The following is a 19,576-nucleotide window of genomic DNA, read 5'->3' as shown; positions in this document are numbered from 1 at the left end:
CTCTAAAACCTTTTTTTTTTGAAAGTACTTAAATAAAATAATGTCATATAGCTTCTGTCCACATGTAGTTTGAGAGTCATACGAATGTGAAATTCCTTTTTGGAAAACATGCCATATCATATTCACCATTTTCTGAAAGATAGTCCTGATTATTTAGTACAGTAATCTTAGGTAACTTACCTCAGTAAAGCAGAAACACAGATCTTAGAAATACTCAGAAAATGAGGAAAAATCCTCATAAGGGTCCAAACATGAAGAAAATGTTTTTAGATTTATAAATGCCTAAAAATGTCAGGGAAAGAAAAAAGGAATAATCTCTGTAGGGGAAAATGAGAGTTGACTGTAATTCAGGTATTTTAATAAATGTATCTTTTATAGTATTTTCCTTATTGCCAAAGCAAGAAGTAAAATTTTGTATATGAGGCTATAATAAATTGTATTAAAGTAGAACTCAGCCTGTTTCTGTATGCAAACCAGAATGCTGTCTCTCATCTTCTGCTCTGACTCCTGCACTTCTAAAGGCCAACACTGTTTTTGATGAGTGCTGGTATAATTGATGGTGGAACCCATGTATGAAACCAAATAAAAAGGACCTTTGCAGAATCAAATAATTGTTTGGAAATACCTGTAGAAGGTTAAGTAAAACCTTTATGATATTAGTTGGACAATGAGTGACACCTTCCTCTATTATGATTTCATCTTTGATATCTAAAAGTAAGAACTATCACTGAGAGCATAGATGAGAATTGGGAAAGTAAGTATCATTTGTCGATATTTTACAGATGAGGAATTGGAGCAGAGATGAATTGATTTGCATGAAGTTGACCTGAAAGTTGGAGGAATGGCAATTAAGACTGGTGACTTTCTGCTACCAGTAGTGAATGAAATAAAAGTGTCTGCATGGCTGCAGCTTGAGAATTCCTAGCAACCTCCTCGAGGTTTAAGTGAGGCTGATGTATTTTCATGACTGGGTATATGGCAGTACAATGTTTTCTGTATGGATTAGATATAAATAGGAAGGATGACACAGTATAGGAACTACTGTGTTTCTATTCAAATTTGCTTCTTGAATAGGAAATTTTAGCGTTTGTAGCTTCCATTTAATTCTTCTCTCTTCCATGTTTAATGTTATTTGCCCAGCTGAGTGGAAGTGTTGCAGATACTGATTTAAAGGTCTCTTGTCCTCCAGCACATTTCCTTAGCAGACAGGATCACTGAGCAGGGTAAGAGGACAATTGATTTTGATTAGGGAAGAGGATAGTGATACTGGTTTGATTTGTCCCAGTTACACTTTGAGTGGATCTCATTTACCAGGCGTTGATGGTACAAACTAACCGGTTATCAGTTTTGTGCCATATTAAGTTGGTTGGTTTCTTCTGGCAGAAATACAGTATCTAACGTAATAGTAGTTGTTTTTCTCTGTCTGGCTCTGTACACGCTCCTGAGAACAGGCAAGCCTCCCTTGGCACTGTGTTTTTGGGGTGAAAGAGGAAAGTTGTGGCCTTCAGGTGCTTAAGAACTGCTGTGGTTTGGATTTGTGGATAACAAGCCTGTCAGAGAGGTGCATCCTGTCGTGGCCATGGGCCGCCTTAAAGAAGAGAGCTGCGAAAAGAAGGGGAAATGATTTGAAGTATGCTGCGAAAGGCCACCAGGAGAGTGGTTTGCTTACCCGAATTATTTACATAGGCAGCACCCCCGAGATAACTTTTGCCAGGGAGGAGGGCAGCAGGGGTCCGGCAGCGCTGGAGTGAGAGGCCGTGGCGCTGAGGGCAGGGCGCAGCCGAAGGGTCACTTCGCGTTTCCAACAGGTGGAGGACAGGTGTTGAAAGGCCTCGGGCAGCGCACACATGGCCCTCTGCTTCCAACCCGCGCCCGAGGGGAAAGCCGACGGGCTCCGGGTGTTGTTACCTGAGCGCGGCCATCTTCGTTGGTACCCGCTGCTGGCCGGCCGCCTTCCCTGTGGTGGTTGTGGAGGCAGCGGCCTCACCGCCCCGGCCCCGCCGCTGCCCCTTTAAGGCCCGACCTGCCCGGGGATCAGGTGCGCGGCCGGAGCGGTGACGTCATGGTGCCGGAGGTGGGGCCCTGGCTCCCGCTCCCGCGCTGCCCGCGCCGCGGGAAAGGGCAGCGGCGGCTGCGCACGTGTGTGCGGGGCGGTGGCGGCGGCGCTCCCCGGGCGGGCCCGGCCTGCGGGTGAGTGTGCCGGGGGCCCGCGGCCGCGTCGAGATGGGCCGGTGCGTGGCCCTGAGAGCGGGGCGGGACGGGGAGTGGCGGGTGGGGAAGGCGCGTTAAATGCGGCCGGGTACTGGTGCTGGGGGGGGCGGGCCAGGCGAGGCTTCTCGATGCGCGTCCATTGCAGCAGGTGTCGGTTTGTGTTGTACTGGCTGCTGTACAAGCAAATGAAAGGTTTTCTTCTTCGCAAACCACACTGGAAAAATGTGCAGTGTGTAGGGTGTTTAATTATTCGCAAGCATATTTTTTAGCTTTTTTGTATCAGCATACATAATGTTATACTCTTCATTTGTATTTACTTGTTTAAACTGTTGCTGAGATAGTATCTGGTATTCAGCCACTACCTTAGCTGTTTCTATTTCTCATGGTGATGAATTGTGCTGTGTACCTACTGTCCTTGGTAGAAGGTGCTATGTTAAATTTAACTTGTGATACTTGGGTAAATCAAGGCAATTCAGAACACTGGAGTTTGGAGTATAGAAAGGATGTAAGGTGCCTTATAGCTGCTCTGGGAAGGTTATAGCCCACCTGTACGAGGAAGAGTAATGATCATGCCCTTTGCTAGTTAGATGGGAATGTGCAAGCCTGTATGGAATTTACACCACTTAAATCTTCACGTGCACAGGAATTAGATTTGCTAGTTCTGATGAAGAAAGGCAAAGTATTGATTATAGCTTTAGTTGTGGGATTTGTTTTTTTGTTGTTGGTTGTTTTTTGTGGGGGTCTTTTTTATAAGGGTAGAGGAAACATTGAAACCTTTCTTTGAACATTCTATTTATCATGGAGATTAAATGACTTTTATATTTGCGGTTCTAATTTCTGGCCTAATGTGTTCACTCTTCACGAGATAAGTTAAAATTGGCAGAAATAAATAATGGAAAAAAATTCCCTGTTCAAGGGAATTACCACATGAAGATGAAGTTGGTAGGAGGGCCTCTGTCATTTTGTGGGTAGCAGAACAATGTGACAAAGTAAAGCAAGGCTTTCTCAAGCTTGACTCTTGACTAGAGGAAGGTCTCTCTGGTATTCTTATGCTAGAAATGTAGGCTAACATATCCCTTTGAAGTCTTGAATTGGAAAGGCCCATCTCTACCACATCTAATTTCTGCATTAGATTCCAAAGCAGATTTAGTCTCTAAATCTACAGAGCATGATTCTGGAGTAATTCCTCATTAATATAAAGAAAAATACTTTCACATATAGCCGTATATATTTGTTATGATATGTGCTATTTTTAGTTTTCAGTACACACCTCTGAATCCATCTTTCTGCAGGTTGCTTTCATCTATTGCCTTGATAGTGTTTCAGTCTAATCAGTATGCGACAGATGATGTTTTTACTCTCTAAATTTAGCTGCTGATGTTCATACTTTACTCTGTATTCTGTATTGCTCTTTGTAGTGGGCATCCTGCGTGGATAGAACAGCCTTCGTCCTGGAATCTGTATCATCCTAGTTGACTTATATTAGCAGTGGGCTTTTTTAAGGGGTGAAGTACGCTAATCTAGCATGGTTTAAGACCAATGGAGTCTTTATATTTAGGTATATTAATGTATACTTGTGCTTTGTGTATGCTTCACACCTGGGCAGGAGGAACCTCTGAGTGAATGGCACATTGCTATAGTACTATTTTTTCACATACTTATGCAGAGAGTACTGGTGTTCTGTCAAAAGCAGATTTGTAGTCCAAAGGGGTAATGCAGTTTTAGGATGCTAGGCTAAGGTGAACAAGTAAGTAATCCAAGACATAGTAGGATTAGGCTACAAGGTAAAATCTGGTCAATTACTTTTCCACCTGAAAATCTCTTTAACTGCTAAGTATATTTTTTCATTAGAGCATATATTACTGTGATGGATGTGACTTTCAGTAGATTTTTGGTGAGTGGCTCATTGTTCCCTCTGGAAGTCATCAGCTATTTCCCACCCTCCTTGTTGATATTTTAGTGTCTAAAGCCAATTTCATTTCACTGGCTGTGAAACAAACAATAACCCTCACATGTGTGACTGTATATACTATTGAAAAAGTCACTGGATTTTAAGCATCTGCAGCAGCTTATGTAGGTGCATGCATTTTTAAGAAATGTTGGCTGCTGTAATGAAGTGATTAGAAAAACATTTCAAGGTGAAAAGTAAGAAAACTTAAGAAATGTTGTTACTTCCCCTCTTCTTTCTAATGGCAGATTTTCATAGAGGATTTACTTATTTTAATTTGCAATTCATAATTGTTTTAAAATACTGGTATCTGCCCCCCTCAGTGATAGGGGTGATTCCTGGAATCACCTGTGTCATTGACTTTTGTTTTCAGCTCTTCAATATTGTGGTATGGATTTAAATGCTCTCTGGAGTTCTGTGCTATATATCCTGACTGCATGTCAGTCTGCCAAGGTTCAGTCATAGGACAAACACTAAAAATAAGACACAATGGAAAATAATTAGTGCGGGAAATTTAAAATGGTGCAAGATAAAATTTTATGAGTCTCATTACCTTCTCTGTGACTGTGGCTTTGTGATCTTGTTGTTTTCTGTTGTTAAATTAAGTGATACAAAAGTAAACTAATAAAGATGAGAAACTAGAATATCAAAGGGAACAAATGAATATAGGCAGGGAGAACTTTCTTGTGAGCTTTCATTTTGGTTTCACAGTGATGTAAGTTAGCTTCCGAAGTGAATCTTCCACCTCCAACACGTCATCTCCTTTTTTTTTTTTTCTTTAGTCACATAAGAGCCTGAAAAGCATTGGGTTTATTTGCTTCACCTGTCTGCATCAATATTGCATAATCTTCTTTCTCAAGACTTTCTTGCAAACCTTTTGTCAAGGACCACAGCATTACTAAGATTCTGATGTATCAAGGTTTACAGGTTGGGTGCCATAATTTAGGGTCACAAAATTACCTAAGTTCTTGATGACGCCAGGAAAAGTCAATATGGATTTATCACTCCAGTTACGCTGGTCCAATGCCATGCGCATGCTTTGCATAGGAAAAGTTATTTTCTGATTCCCAATTTAGTCAAACTGTAAATTAATTCCTGAATGTTTCGGGTCATACTTAAACCACAGGAAATTCCTTTTCCTACAGGGAAACAAATTTTGTGCTGTGCCTTTTAGGACATAAAACAGTGTGTGTGTCTGCCCCACCTGCACAGGTGACAGGAGACTTGTCTGTGGCTTTGGACATGGCATGGCATCATACTCTTTCAAAGAATGTACTTGTGCTTTGATCAAGAAATTTAATTTAGTGCTTTGTTTGATTAACAGGTATCTATAGCCTGGTGTGTTACTTGTCTGCAAGAAGACCTGTCCTGGTTTCAGCTGAGAGGGTTGATTTTCTTCATAGTAGCTAGTGTGGGGATATGTTTTGGATTTGTGCTGGAGACAGCATTGATAATATAGAGATGTTTTTGTTCTATGGACTTATTGTTGAACAGTGTTTACACGGGGCCAAGGCCTTTTCTGCTTCTTGCACTGCCCTGCCAGCGGGATGGCTGGGGGTGCACAAGAAGTTGGGAGGAGACACAGACAAGACAGGTGACCCAAACTGACCAAAGGGATATTCCATACCATATGACATCATGCTCAGTTTATAAGGAGCTTGGGGGAAGGCGGGGGGGTGGGGGGGGGTGGGGGCGGCAGCATTCAGAGCGATGGCGTTTGTCTTCCCAAGTAACTGTGACGCGTGACAGAGCCCTGCTTTCCTGGAGATGGCTGAACACCTGCCTGCCCATGGGAAGCGGTGAATGAATTCCTTGCTTTGCTTTGCTTGTGCGCGCGGCTTTTGCTTTACCTATTAAACTGTCTTTATCTCAACCCATGAGTTTTCTCACTTTAACTTTTCCAATTCTCTCCCCCATCCCGATTGGGGGGAGCGAGCGAGCGGCTGCCTGGTGCTCAGCTGCCGGCTGGGGTAAAACCACGACAGACCTTTTACCATGTCTTTTTCATAGGATATTTATAAAACATTTTTTTGGCTCTGGTCCACACACTGAGGTGGAAGTCACAAAAAGCAAGATGGATTGAATGCAGTGCACCGTGTTTTGCAGTCACTGGGAATAAGCGTGCAATAGAATGGCTTTTCTTGGTTTTGTTTTAGTTTTAGGAGTGTAGTAGCAACAAGAAGTGCAGTTATTTGTGGTATCTGTGGGGGTACCTCTTTGGTAAAGAGTGGTATTTTGGTTCCTGCTTGTGTTTGGTAACCTTTAAAACTTGATTGTTTTGTAGACTTCCAGACCTCACAGTGCTATAGGTAAAACTAGTTTGAAGTACTGGATTACAGTTCCTACATGTAAAAAATCAAACTCCTATCAGGATATGTTCATAATGGTGTGCTTAGGTTACTAATGCTTTCTTTTTTTCTTGGTATTTCTTTTTTTTTATTTTGAGTCATCTGCCAAAAGGAAGACTGGTTTCAGTGAGGAACACTCTGCCTTGTAGTATGTACATGTAAGAAATAAGACAGCTTTTTTTCAGTTAAGTGGAAAATACTCTGTGTACAAACTGTATATACAAACTGGTTTTACTCTTAAAGTTGTAAATGGGCCAGATTAATTTGTCAAACCATAAGGTTTGGAAATGGAACAGAGCTGACTTCAAACTACTCTGGCCTGTCTTTCTACCAGGTCACTGTTTACCCTGACCAGGTTGACCCTGTGGCCACATGAGTCCTTGTGTTGCCCTATTGGAAAGGGTTGTGCAAGGATGAGAATGAACAGTTGGGAGGCTGAAGGAAAGTGAAGGGCATAAAAATTCTGGCCTCACATTAACCAGTCTCTGAATAGTCTTGAAAAATATTTCTGATTCTTTGTTGATCACTACCAAAACAACAGTGTATTTGGTTATTCTTTAGAAATATTCAGAAATGGCAAAAAAAGCTTTTTGCTCATCTTGTAATTTACAAGCTACTTGAGTAGCTCTAGGTAACCTGATTTTAATAAAAGAATATCTCAGATCTCAAGGGGGAAAGCAGTATTGATTTTTATCAGTTTTCATTGTATGGATCCACTTGGCTTCAAGGCTGTGTGCACCCTACCAAAGCAAGCTCTGTTGACAAAGTAAAATCAAGATTTTTCTGTGCTTCCCCCCCCACCCAGACAGTATTTAAACAGTTGTCTTGCCATGTGGAGAAGGTCAGCTGAGTACAGCATATGTGTTTGCCTAATATGTTTGAACACATTGCCCTAAAGTTTGTTAGACTGTTGTTAGATTTTTGTTGGCTTTTTTCCCTCCTCTTGAAAAATGTACTGCTGATGTGGGAACATGAGCTTCTCTGCCTCTAACCGCCCTCTCCACCCTCCCCACCCCCCAAAAAAAAATTGTTGATGGTCACTGCTTTGTATCCACTTCACAGAACTAACTTATTTGACCTCAGAGGTTTTCAATGAAGGGGGCAAACATCTGTTTTCAGACTTCTTAGAAGTCCAAGGGATACATACTTCAAATTAAAAACTACTGTCCTAGAAGAATGTACTTACTTAAAACAAAGAGGCTAGAAAAGATTAACCAGGGATTTTAATTTGCAGCAGTTGTTTTGAACTGATTTTTCATGGAGTGCAGTGTGATGTTACCCTAACGCGGTTTTGCTGTGGCTGCTTCAGGAAAGGGCTGGGTGGGTTGCTGGGTCTCGGCTGGGTACTCCTGCTCTCTCCTTGCTCGGCCGTGTGGCGTGTCTGCTCTTGGTTGAAGTGGCTCATGCAACTGGCTCGCAGCTCAACGCAATACTCGGAAGCAGTGGGAGCGTGAGGCTAGGGAAAGTAAACAGACCGACACAGTCTGGCGTTTCCCACAGTTAAACGAAACCACGCCTTTAGTCCGTGTTACCAATTGCCACACATGTGTCTGCAGATGGAGGGGCAGCTTTGTTATCTCTGTAAGAAAATCTAACTTCAGGCCACTGTTACAAGGCATTTCTCATCAGGCCTGCTTTTCTGAATCTTGAGACAGCTAGCTGATGAAAAAAACCCCTATCATTTTTATTTCCATTGGTAGAGTTGTTTTTTGCTCACTTACTGCCCTATACTAGCTTATTTTGCAGACTGCCCAATGTTAGCATAAGGGGAGCAGAAGGGGCACGTGATGGTGAACGGATCCACCCTGGTAGCAGCTGTCAGGTTGGCATAGCTGTATCATAAAACACATTGTAAGTTACCTGTGCAAGGAGTTAGTGCATCTACGTGGTATCTTGGCTTTGGTTGCAACGCTCAGAGAAGAAGCTATTGTAACTACTGTTTCTCAGCTCCTGTACCCCTTGTAATTTGCTGGTCTGTGTTGTGCCAGTTAAAACTGATTATTGCAGGACTGCTCTGTATTCTGAAGAACCGGAATTATAAAAAAAGTGCCCTTCATACCTTTATTTTCTGGTTATTTTTGACCCAAATTGTTTTCGTGATGCCATTTGTAACGTGGTCCTACACAGGCTGCCATCTGCAGAACAGAGCATCAGATGACAACAGGAACGAGTGATCTGTGAAAGGTGGGCAGGAACTTCTGCAAACAGCTTCTTTGTTGAAGGCAGTCAAGAAACTACATTTTTACCACATAACACTTGCTCCTGACTAACTTCTCCATGTAGACAAACTTATGGTATTTAAACTATACTAAATGTGCTGACATTTACAGCTCTATGAGTAGGAGGGCTGTGGTGGAAAATTATTCGAAGGTGAAGGGAAGGGCTAGCATAGCCTTTGCTGCTGGGTAGGAAGCTACACGATCTGCAACAGCAGAAGGAAGCTGAAATCATATGACTCTGCAGACATTGGGAAAAGAACTATTTTCAGTAATGAAAGAATGGTTATTGCAGCTGTCATCTATGTTTTGTTTCTTCAAATTTCTTTTAACTTATGCTTTTGTCATTTTCTTAGACAATCTCTGTTTATCTTGCCAACCGTGAATGTATGCTGTAGGCATACATGCTTCTAATAGATAGGGTTGTCTGCAAATACATTTGCTTCTCAGATTGCTCATCTCTGAACCAAAGCAGAAAAGCAAGGAAGGGAGAGAGTGGGATTTCAGGCTTGTTTCTGTTGCTTTATCTTGCCTGGTTTTCCTGCCTCGTTTCAGTCTGAGGCAGCTATGTGGATGGCTGTATAATTGCTAGCCTTGCTATCAGATCCTAGTAGCCCTAGGGGCTGCCGTCCTTGACCAGAGCAAGTTTGAGGGTTGCTGTGCTGTCCTAATTTAGATGAAATGTTAGAAGAGTGGAAACGCTCTCTTTTTCTTCTTTCTTCCTGTTCTGTGCAGAAATGTGGTAATTGCTCTGAATTCTTTCTTAGTTTGGTGGCAGTGAGTCAGATGCTTAGCTGGTGTGTTTAGCAAAGCTCTCTCCTGTGAGCGCAGCAGTACTGTTGTGTTTTGGCTGGGGACGTGTCCCCTTCTGTTTGGGGCATGGAGCCCCGCCTGCTGTCTGAACTGTTTGGCCGTCAGCAGCAGGGAGTAAAATCTTATTTTCTGTCAGATGCAGTGGGATTTGTTTTAGCAGTAAAACACTTACCTGTCGTTGCTGCTGTATGATTTTAAAAAGTTTTAATTTTAAGTGTGATGGAAGCAGAACTGATCTTCCTTTAAAGAGAACTTCTAGAGATAACTTTCATGCTTTCTTCATGTGCTGAATTATTGAAGAACCAGATATTGTTTACACAGGTAACTGTTAGTCTCCACTATCCACATGCTGAAGGACTTTTCAAATACCTGCTTTGACACCATTTTACAAACATCCACAATTTGATCTGTACTTCTAGCAGTTACTCAAGTATATGTGGTCACCAGAAGCATTTTAGCAAAAAGCTGAGAAAGACTTCTGAAGTGATGGAAACCGAGGCTGAAGCAAATAGGAATTTGTAAACTTCAGTACTACAAAACTCTTGGTGTTACTGATTTAGGTGCCTCTGCCATTTCATGAGCTTTGGCCCACACCACCTCAGCAAGGAAATCAGTGCGGGCAGGGAAGCATCTATGTGGTCTTTGTGTCTGAGGAGGAAAGGCGAATGCTTTGTCCTTTGGAATGAGGAGGAGAAAGGGAGCGTAGAGACTAGTGTTTTGTTTGCAAGGGTGCTTGCCAACCTCAGGTCATTGAGCCCTGGACATAATGGCACTTGAACAAATGGACCTGCTAACTCTTGGTAAGACTTGTGTGGATATTTGAAAGGAAACCAGCAGATCCAAGTAATGGTACGAGACACCTGGAAGACTCAGTCACTGTTTCTGTGGTAAAAATGAGGATATTGCCTTTTCCTGGAAAAGGTCTGTGCTGGTGTTGCAAACTGTACTTTTCAGCCGTTTGGCTTCCTTGAAACAAGCTGAGTAAAGGGTACTACAGAGTTAACATGTTGTTTTAACCACACACAGCTGTGGAGCAGGTTTTGAGCCTAGCATGGTTACTGAACATTGTACTGGTTTTTTGTTCGCAATTATGCCACTATTAGTACACTTCAGAAAATTATTTTATTTGAAATTTGCATACACAAATCTAAATCTTAAAAAAAAGTACGTAGAAGCATCGTGAGGTAAAACTGCTTAGAGTATTTTGCCTTTGCTATATTTTTTTCCTTTCTTGTTCTAACTCCTATTTTTGTCTCACCAAAACTCTATCATTATGGAAAGACATAGCTAAAACTTGGCTCAGCCCCTTCTATCCTGCAGGACTGGATTGTTCTTAAGGCAAACCGATTTAATTGTATTCCAACTGCTTCCTTTTTGCATTGTTTGTTTCTATTAGGTAAATGGTCCCGGTGGGGATAGTATCTTCAATACCTTGTATGGTCCAAAACGTTATTATGTTTCAATCTGATTCTGTTTGTTAGCATTATATTGTGCTAGGACAGAAAGACAATGCTGTGCATTGTTTTTTGTAACACAACCAAAGTTTTCTTTAAAGTTATTTTGGTCTTGGATATACAGTAACTCTCCCTGTATGTGCTATGAACGTGACCGTGTTAGAAGAACAAATTGATGCTGAATGCAGATAGCAACCAGTGTCCTGGAGCTGTACTGTAAGAGACTCTGGGAGTAATTGTGTAGTAATACTGCTTCTGAATTTAAATAACTGAGCTTATGGGAAGTTTTGGGGGTAGGAAGCTGTTTTTCCGAACAAGCTGCTTTTTTCCTTGATTGGTATCACTGGCTTTGAACCACAGGGGATGGTTCCAGGAATTGTCCTGCAATAATTATTCTTTGAAAAACCGCTTTTAAATTTACATTGCAACCATGGGGCTGCAAACCAAGGGATCAAAATTGAAGCCATCTTTTGAGTCCTTTGCAATTTTCTCTTAAATGGCTACATGTCACTCCTGGCTATCAACCCCTCCTATGAGAAAACATCCTTCATGTTTAGCTAAACAGTTTGCAGGAACCTCGCCAGTTCACTTGTCGCACAAGGGGAGCCCTGCCTTGCACAGCCGGGCTGCTGCTGTAAAATGTAGTCATCCCTTACAGCCCTATCTCCCCCTCCTCTGCCCCCAGTCTGGTCTCTTTTATAAAAGGCTTGGGAAAACCTTCCTCCCTCTTGCCTGGCCCTGTTTCTGAAGGGAATTGTTGGTAAGCGGGGCTGGGCCTCTGGCCTTATCTCTGTTGTCAGAGCTGCCTGCCTGGTAGGTGGCAGCGGGGGCAATGCTTTTCAAATGAGACTTTCCTGTGCTGAGGGAGGCCCTTGTTTTTTTGTTTTAACAGCTTCCTATTGTTTGAAACAGCAGGTTGTCCCCTCCCACACTATTCTAGCTCTTTCCTCCGCCCTTAAATAATTTTTCCATGCAAGTATTACTGGGAGCAGTTACTCTGCCAGTGAGTCCTGCGAGAGTTTTCCCAACGTGCTCTGATCTCTAGCTTTTGTTCAGTACCATTGTGGAGTTCATGCAACAGAAAGCAGCTTCTGAAGGTAAGTCTTTCTGATTTTTAAATCTGTTGTTTAATTCAGTGTTACCACTGCTGTGATGTGACTGGGTTTTTTGATTGAATCCAAGCTGTAACAGGAATTCTCCCCGATGTATGGTAGTGAAAGGTAGAAAATACTGCTTTTCAATATGGATTATCTTTGTTTCTAAGATGCAAAGAAAGAGTATCGCTTCAGTTTGTTAATAGTTTGCTTTTCAATTTTCTAGTCCTGCTGTCTAATGTTTATGTGTACATTTTATTTATGTTTTGCTACCTGTGTGAAAGGCACTTTCTAAGCCGTAAGCTGCCTCTGGCCCACCATACTGTAGCTTCTTCTGACTAATAGTATCCATGATAAATTTGAAGGTGAAGCCATTCAGAATATCTTCTCACCTTAACATTTGTCAGAGCTGGAAGGGACATTGGCAGTTCATTTCCCATCCTTGTTACTTTACAGTATAACTATTACCTAGCCAGAAACTCTCAGGACTGCTTTTTAGACAATTTAGATGCCATTTTGCTTCCTTCTACTTGTTGAATTCTGTGTGAAAGAGTTAATAACGAAATGAGGTATTAAATATCTGTAGAGCTTTTCTTTATTATTTTAATGTGTTGATTTGTCAAAGTCAACTTGCTTTGGCTGGTTTCCTGATCCCTGCCTTCTGTGAAGTGTCTTGTTTCCAAAATAAATAGTAATTATTCTGTGAATTTTGGAAGTCTACCACTACTATTCCATACTTCTCACTGCTTCAGCTTAGCATGAAGTACATCTTTGTTTAAATTTGTAGATTTGAAAAAGACCGCAAACTATTTTCATACATTTGGTGATACTAAGCAGAGGTTTTAATTCCAAAAAATGATAAATCCAGTTTGTCACTGGGGGGGATGGAGGTGGAATTATTCAGCATAATAAACACGTTCTGCGTGTTCAAATGCATTCCAAATATTTTTTTAAGGACTTCTTCATAATCCAGTGTGTTTCAGGCTGCCTGAGATATTGATCATAGTCTGCTGAGGCAGGGCTCAGCTGATCCACACTTGGAATAGAAAGTCCGACTCTCCTTGCCGTGGCTATAACTTCTTGATGAGTTGATTCAGCTCACTAAACCAGTAGGAAATAAAGCAAGCCCCTCTTCTATTCCTGTCCCCCCCAAAAGTGCTAATTTTGTGAGCTGAATTGACTCCTGTGAGTCAAAGGGCAGAGGTGTTAACTGACTGCCCCAGAGCACTGGGGTGAATAGAGAGGAGTGTCCTCCGCCCTGCTTTGGTAGCCCTTGAGGTTTTGGGTTCATTTGTCCTTACAAAAAGGTCACTCCGGCATCACCTGTGTGCGATGATGGGTCTCCTGCTAGTACATTGTACTTCGTGGGAGTTAGAGAAGCCTTAGGAACCTGGTCATCGCTAATCTACGGGGGTTTTTTGTTTTGTTTTTTAACTGGCAGTTCAAGAAACCTCTTTCTTTGACAGAGAAGCCTTGTGGTGGACGTACGGGGGCTTACGTGTTTTCTGAAGTTGTTCATTTATAACGTAGTTACGCCTATAGGTTACAGTCAGTAATCTCAAAGTTTTAGGTGTCTTAAAAACCCAAACAGGCTGATTCCGGGTTAGAGAGTTCCCCGTCTAAGGCCGGAGAAACATGACAAACAGCCAGAGGAGCGAAGGAAGCAGACTGTGGTGGCTGTCACGATCAACAATGGTTTTGGCACACCTGCTGCCTCGCCACTGAGCTTCGCTGTGCTTGGCAGGAAAGGAGTGATTTGGAGGATAACCAGATAGTTTTGTAGATGTTTTTGGTATGTTTCCATCTTCTCTGAGGGAGAGAAAACAGAAGCTCTTGCTTTGTAATGTAACAAGTGGCTGGTGAAGGCTGGCAGCATCAACTTTTGGGGCAGGATTTAATAATGCACTTACAAATGGGAAAGTCAATATTATGCTAGATCCAAGGGTCCTTAGAAGCAAATGCAGGGAGACTGATGTGCCACGGGAAGGGGGAATAGTGGGATATAATGAAAGCAATGTGTTAGAGAAAATTATGCTCATATTCCCCTTCTGAATAGATATAAACACATCTATATTCTTTTATTAAAGAAGAAGAGTTTTTCTAGTAATCAAGAAGCAAAATGAAGAGAGCTGGAACAAATGCGTTTGTAGGAAGGTTTTGCGGTACAACACAGTTTTTGACTCCACCAAGAGCCAAGTGATATTAATCAGTTGCTGTTTCTCCTGGGAGTTGTCACGGATGTAAACTGTGAGACAAGATTACTTCTTCCAAAGAATAGTGTGTCACAGCCATGTAATTTCATCCATTTTCCAGTTGTCTTTTCAGGTTCTGATGTTTTGGATCATAATAAGTCTTTTAATTGATATTTTAATGTGTATGAAATTCCACAAGTTTTCTCTAAGTTTCTCATTTACTTGATTCCATGAGAGGATGTGCGTTACTACTGCTGCCCTAATTGGTGAGTACCTCTGTCACCAGAGCGTATTGGAATTGGAGAACTTGGGGGTACTGGGAAAAAATGAGAATGCTAAAAAGCCAGGAAAAAACTTCCTTCTAGTCTAGCAAAGAAAATACATCTACTATGGCACGTTTTGGCTCAAGCTCAGAGCAGTTTAGCTTCAAATGGAGTGACTTCAGTCCTGATTGACCAGAAATCTAAGATTTTTCCAGGTCAGCCACTTGGTTGCACGTGTACACACACACATGTATGATTTATTTTATTTTCTTAATCACAGAGGAAGGATGCATAGACTCTTAATCTGGATAGAATATTCTTATTTTTTCCTGTTTCCCTTACAGGTGTGTAGAAGGAAGTGTTACATGTTGTAATGCCGGTTAAGCAATGGATAATAATAATAATAATAGTAACAGTGCATTTGAATGCTTTCTTCTAGTAATTTTGTCATTGATTTCTCAACAAAGCATTTATTGTGGTGTAACGAGATGACTGAAAGTACCATCGTGGTGTGGTAATCCTTGATAAGGATAGCTTTTGCAGAGTTGCTTTCGCAGGTGTCAGGTGATAATTCCTTGAAGGCTGGTTATTCTGAGGGAGAGGAGTTTTAAACAGAACACTCTTTGGTTTTGTCCTTTTATTGCCTTGCTGGTGTTCTGGATCTGCTTCTGTTTTAGTACCAAGTTGCTAATCTTCCTCAGATCCTCTTCTGTCAAATGCAAGAGTTATGTCCCTTCAGCAACTTATTTTGTTTCCAGCATATTGTCTAGGGAATTCTGGGGAAAGCAAGTTACATTGTGCAGTGTTAACAATGGTCAGAGACACAAGCCTGGAACAGTATCAACAGGTCTTGTCCTAAGAGGATTTGGCAAGAGGAGGTGTGGGCAATGTGTGGCATGTGACTCTGCTGTGCAGCTGGAAGATGAAGGCTCTGTCCTGTGCCCAGCTGCAGGTGGTGCTGGTGAGGGGGCGGCTGTGTAGTCTGGACGGGGGACTGTGGGAAGAAGCAAGCCTTGGAGACTGTCTTGGATTGCCATGACAGGATGTGGAGTCCTCCACAGGTTTGAGGGGGACATATCTAACCCTTTTCCTGTGGTGGGCTCCCAAAAGACTGAAAGAATTTTAATATCCAAAAAGCCAAATTTCATTTAAATAAGTACTAGAAATTTTGCTTTTTTAAAAGAGAAAATTCCAGAGAACTAGGGAAAACAAAATGGAAATAAGCTTGTATGCAACTTTCCAGTTGCCCACTATGTCTCTGCTTCCCAGCCTGTCCATCACTGAGTGGCCTCAAATGTCTATCAGAAATTTTGTGCTGTGTCTAAGACCAGCCATACCCTGCAGTCCCTGGAGCCCTCTCCTTTGAGCACCCTTGATACTTCCCCAAGGGGGACAGGGCAGGATGGGGCTGCACCCCTGCCCCCAAGGGTGCTAGATGGCACAGCCATGCTCTTAAAGGATCAGACACATAATTAGAAGTAAGAAAAGAAATACTTACATAAATGATATCATCCTGAGACCCAGTTACATCCCCATCCCCTGCTGTGTGCGATGGAGCAGAAAAACCCTGAGAGCTGCTTGCTCAAGACCTTTCCCCAAAGCTTCTCTGTGCTCCACCCTAGCCCCGTTCCCTGAGGCACTCTGCTTAAAGGGATGAGACACATCAATTTAGGCTGGGTACTTTTCTCTACAGGGGAAAAAAAGATGAACTGAGTACACAGAATATAACATAGCAGTTTATGGTACTGGGCTTTCTAATACCATGTATTCTGGGCCGGACTAAACCAGAAATTGAGTAATCCTTTGTGCTTACCCTTGCAGCACTCCTGGGAGTCACTGTTTGAAGGGTATATGGTTTCTGCCAGATGCACATTGTCTTAAGTTTCACAAGTGTTTTTGGCCATTGGTGCAGGATCAGATTTGGGAGGGTAACAGAAGTAGCTGCTTGCTTTTCGGTAGAGCTCAGACCCACAGCAGCATTGAAACAGTTGAAGCACTTCTGAAAGAAATTAAATCTCTGAAGTAAGCATCCTTTTATTTACAGTCCAGGCTGAAATCCTATTGTCTGAAGTTGAACAAGGCTGCTGTTTTCAGTAGCTACTCTTTCAGTGTTGAACTGTGTGGCTTTAACATTTGTTGTTGGCTGGGTGCTTTGTAGTGCTGTCAGGTCAGGCCTTGTTTTTGTACATGGGGGAACGTGTACATACCCTCAAACTTGCTCTTTTTCATTCTATTTTAAAATAACAACAACAATTTTTATTGAGGGTGTTTTCCTCTCCACACGTACTAGTTGGTTAAATGTACTATAACTTCCCTGGGCACCCATGGAATTCTGTTTTAATTTCGTATTTAACAGGCTGCTTCCAGTTGCAAAGAGAGAAACTCTTGTGAACTACCTCTTCATGCTCTTTTTCTGCCAGTGAGCAATCTGCAAATAATGTGGAAAGGCTCCTTTGATGGTATATACCTCCTTTCAAACACTTCCTGTTTTATTTTGTAGGGAGCTTCTGGTGCCACTCAGTAGTGTCATTTCATCGCCAGGCAGAGAAAAAATAAATCAAAGCTGTTGACATCATTCTTCTTTTTCTTACCCCAACACCCAACTGGTCTGTTCAGCTTGTATTATACTGCATTTGCACAGCTTCTGCTTCTGTGACCCATTAGGACAGAGCTTGCTTGTACTTAACAAGAGTCTCTTTCATGCTTTGTGGATCTCTCCAGGCCACAGCAGGACACAAAATAATCCCTTTTGCATTTGGTAGTTTCACAGTACTTTTCTGGTGAAGATAAAATAACCTTTCTGAATGAAAACAATAACATCATCTCCATAAGCCTGGTTTTGGTACAAGGTAATTGTATCATTGTTTCTGCATCTTACAGAACAAACAGCAGCATTTTTCCCAGCAGATCCCAAGATTTTAAGGTATTAAAATCTGTAAGGAAAGAATTGTGTAAGTTTTTTAAAATCAGTATGGAAGTAGTTCCTCATGGTAGCATCTGGTAAGACTTACATGAACAGTCTCTTTGAATCGTAACTTAGAAATTTGAATTCAAAGAGGCCAGAGTTTTGTGAAAGTTCATGTGCAAATCTTACAGCTTCACCTTTCTTACAGATCTAACATAAAATGAAAGATCTGTATTTCAGAAAACTTGTTTGTAGGATACAATCTGCTTTGCACACATGAAACTTCCATCTATGTATATATACTATACATATTCTGTAATGTTTTAGTTTCTAAAATGTATTTCTGACAACTATACTGTATGTGAAAGTACCTTTTGCCTGTTTTGGCCATCTACACAGTGGAATAGGTTGAACTGGATTTGAAGGGGTTTTTTGTGGGGTTTTTTTTTTTTTTTTACAACTGCTTGATAAAAAAAGGTATCAAGGTTTTTTTGTTCTCCGAAGTATTTATTCTAGTACATCTTTCAGAATGTCTTATACCAGAAGAATTTAAGCAGTGTAAATGATCTATTTGTAAGGGGCTTCTCAATGAAAGTAAAATTTCAAGTAATGGAGGTAGGTGTATGGCCTGTTTATATGAGGGCTCCTTTTTCCTGTCTTTGCAGGAATCATTACATGACCTTGCCTGTATTTGATATTTAGCTGTGAGTTCAGGACCGGTGTGCATTCAGTTGTCATTATCCTCTTCTTTAAAACACACAGAGCCCTGCAAAATGGCCACTTATTTATGAGATCGTATGATGGATTGGGGCTGCAGCTGGGGAGAGGCACAGTATGTCCACAGCTGTCGGCTTAGCTGACAGTGGCCCAGTTGGCCAGTTCTGGTCCTGGGGTACAGGAGCCACAGGAAAGCCATGGCACCATATTGCAAACGCTTTATTTGCTAGTAGGAGACAAGAGCATCATGTGCAAGTTTGGGATGTGAAATTTTAAGTTTTGGTCATGTCTGTTTGCTTCCTATTTAAAAAAATGGGGGGAAAAACCTCATCAGCTTGCACAGTCTTTTTCTCTAATTTCCCTAAATGCATTGATCAGATGTTTTCCTCTGCTCGTCTCCTAGTTGTATAGAAAGCAAGAGAAATCAGGTGTTGCCTTCTACTCCCCCTGCTCATCTGTTCCAGGTTGTTGATGAAGTGTTGGGTATCATGGTATGTTCCCCCCCCCCCCCCCAACTTGTTTGTCTTTGTCTTACTCTTCCCATGTGCTATTAACTGCTGTTGAATACAGGATGTTTTGGTTCAGTAAGCTTTTTCTTGTAGTATGTGCAAGTGTTTTTCCTACTCAGGTTATGAAGTCTTCAGTGGTTTTTGCGGGAAAATGCTTCTGTATACAAAGCCAAATGAAGCAAAAATGAGTTTCCCTGTTCTTGTTAGTTGAGCTTATTCCCCTAAACCTAAATAGTAATGATCTTAAACCCAAGTTGAGATTATTAAGTGCTTATGCATGTGTGTGCACACTCGTGATTGTGCTGAAGTGTTATTTATAGCTATACAGCACAGATGACTGCTTTAAAAAAAAAAGGAATAATCAGCATGTTGTGGATGCTGGGGCATGGTTTTATATTTTTATGTAGAAGTATTAATCTATATAATGTTCTGCAGGGCAGCAGCACTCCTTCTGCTTGTCAGTTTTAGCAAGGCAGGAAAAAATGATGTAAGCATTTAATACTGGGACCCAGCACAGGCACCTTAAACTGCTGCTCACTCTTTACTCTCTCTGCCTATGCTTTGTTTGTGCAAGTTCCTCTATACTGCTTCAGTTTTGCACCTTGGTATGTTAGTCTGGCAAGAACATGAATGTTACAAGCCATCTTGATGCATGGTAATGGTGTTATAGATAAAACACAAAATACAGTGAATTAATAGTGAGAATAAGCTATAACTATTATTTTAATACCAGATACTATGCTGAGCTAAGAGAAAAGAGGGAGGGAGTAAATGCTTTTATGGTACTATCAAATATATTGTCTGGCCCCACCTGTTGATCATGAGGGAGGTGGGAATTGTATCTGCCCACCCTCTGTGGAGGTTTTCAGTAGCCAGTGGTACCAAAAAGTCCCTTCTGTGCCTGTG

At 41.6% G+C, this 19,576-nt stretch overlaps 1 protein-coding gene across 1 annotated transcript in view; it reads left to right on the top strand.

The window, feature by feature from the left end:
- The first annotated feature begins 2,078 nt into the window (after positions 1 to 2,078).
- USP54 (ubiquitin specific peptidase 54) overlaps positions 2,079 to 19,576 on the top strand; it is an 80,855-nt gene continuing 63,357 nt past the window's right edge. The window contains 1 exon segment of the mRNA XM_075758499.1: positions 2,079 to 2,190. The gene's annotated coding sequence lies outside the window, so the exon portion shown is untranslated.

Source organism: Balearica regulorum, chromosome 7 (genome assembly GCF_011004875.1).
Source record: "Balearica regulorum gibbericeps isolate bBalReg1 chromosome 7, bBalReg1.pri, whole genome shotgun sequence".
Taxonomy (NCBI): Eukaryota; Metazoa; Chordata; class Aves; order Gruiformes; family Gruidae; genus Balearica; species Balearica regulorum.
The sequence above is the reverse complement of the archived record's forward strand: the minus strand, read 5'-3'. Positions and strand labels throughout refer to the sequence as shown.